Below are 2012 nucleotides of genomic sequence, written 5' to 3'. Positions count from 1 at the left end.
CTTTTGGTTTTTAATCTGTATTTCGAGTTGTTAGTATGGGACCACTTTTAAAAGAATATTGTGACTGTAAGGATGTGAGATGTAATTATGTGACATAATTGAAAGAAGAGTGGTAATGCACTGATATTAATGGTCATAGAGCTTCCACAACCAGAGTTTTCAATCTAAATTGCAATGCCACCTCATCCACATTTGAAAGCCAGCTAGATCAGTTCTTTCAATATGTGAAAGACTTGCAAGCTCATTTTTTTTCTATGTAATTACGATCTCTATTTTAATATTACATTTAATTAAATAATTATACAGTACTATAATTTGTTATCATATGGATTTTTTATATGAAAAATCGGATATTAATTAGATCACATTCTTCTTTTTTGTTTTCAGTTTATCACCAATATATTATTATTCAATTATTAAATATGTAATAATTATTTTAGTACTTAAAAGTATAAATGAAAACAGTGATATCATGTTAAGGTGTTATCTACATAAGAGTAATCTCTAGACTAAGTGATGTCTTAGAGTTAAATGTTGAGGCATAACCTAATGAGACTAAGAATCAGAGCTTCATATTTACAACTTGAAACAAACTAACCTATGTCTTTCCCTTTCCCTTTCCCTTTCCCTTTCCCTTTCCTTTTTCCTTCTCCTTTATCTTTTCCCTTTCCTTAGACGTTCTTTTTTCATCTTACCAATTTCTGTGGCTTTTGACTCATGAGTAACAATTGTTACAAGAGACATTGTAGTAAAGGACCCATCTTCTTTGCATACATGTAAATATTCTGCCTTGGGTAGACTATACAAGTGGGCTAGAACTCTACACACTTCATCTATACCACTTTTCTCAACCTCAAATGCTTCCCACCATGGAGGATTTTCGGGTAGGGGAACATGTACTCTTCGGGCAGCAGCATATACAACACCACATGCCACAACCTCAGCCTTCAACCTCACACATAAAGTTGAGCGCAAGCTGTTTGTTCACAAGAAAGAAAAAACAAGTGTCATTTCATTTCATCAAACAAGAATGTGAAGAATAGATGATAACAACAATATTATTAAGGAATAAAAGAACTGAATATCGCATACCTATCATTGGCAAGATTCCATGATTCTTGCATCAACTTTGGATGTGTCCCCAAAACTGAAATGTAACTTACCATGAGTTTATGAGGAATTTCAACATGGCATGAGAAAGCCAACTCCTTTAGGATATGTCCTTCGCATCTGATCAAATCCATCTTTAATTCTGGATGCTTTTTCTGCACAATAATATAAGCATCAAAGATAAAACATTGAAACTCCAGCCTCCTTCAACTAAAGCAAAAAGACTAAATTACCATTGAAGAAGCATCCAAATAATCTAGAGTGAGATTCTCCCTCCTATATTCCATTCTTTGGAATACATTGATCACGTATCTTGCTCTCCTTGGATTTTCACCTTGTCGTGATGCTAGCCAAATACAAGCAGCAACAATTCTCTGGCATCAAGGAACATGTTAGTCACAAGAAAACAAAAAAAAAATCCTCATTTTAAACTAAAGTTTCAATACATACAAAGTTACAAACTCTTTCAAAATTTGAAATCACATCATCACAAGTGTTAATAAGCATACCTTCACATTGAAACGAACGAATGATGTCTTGCAATAGAATCGATGAAACAAAACCTGACCTGTTGCCATCACATGTTGTGGTCTGTATATTAACATGAAATATAGTTAAGAATGTTTATAATTGTTCCAATTATTCAGCAAACATAGAAATAAAGAATCTATAGCTAGATTCTTAGAAGTTAAAATGATGACAAATATTGATTATACAACAATAGATAAATATCGATTGTCAAAAGGATACAGCCTAAGCAAAATGCCACTCTCTTGAATAAGATCACACCCATAGATTCTAAGTGTTGTCTATGTGGCTTCATCTATTCCATCTTTTCTAGAAGGACTGTTATGGAGCTGTTCATCTGTCAGATAGAAGGTATCCACAGCTGCACTGATCAT

The 2012-nt window shown here is 33.3% G+C and overlaps 1 pseudogene; it reads right to left on the bottom strand.

The window, feature by feature from the left end:
* Window positions 1-654: 654 nt before the first annotated feature.
* LOC145067770 (cyclin-L1-1-like) lies at window positions 655-2012 on the bottom strand (annotated as a pseudogene).

Source organism: Lactuca serriola, chromosome 8, assembly GCF_051521515.1.
Source record: "Lactuca serriola cultivar US96UC23 chromosome 8, Lser_US96UC23_V15, whole genome shotgun sequence".
Lineage (NCBI taxonomy): Eukaryota > Viridiplantae > Streptophyta > Magnoliopsida > Asterales > Asteraceae > Lactuca > Lactuca serriola.
The sequence above is the reverse complement of the archived record's forward strand: the minus strand, read 5'-3'. Positions and strand labels throughout refer to the sequence as shown.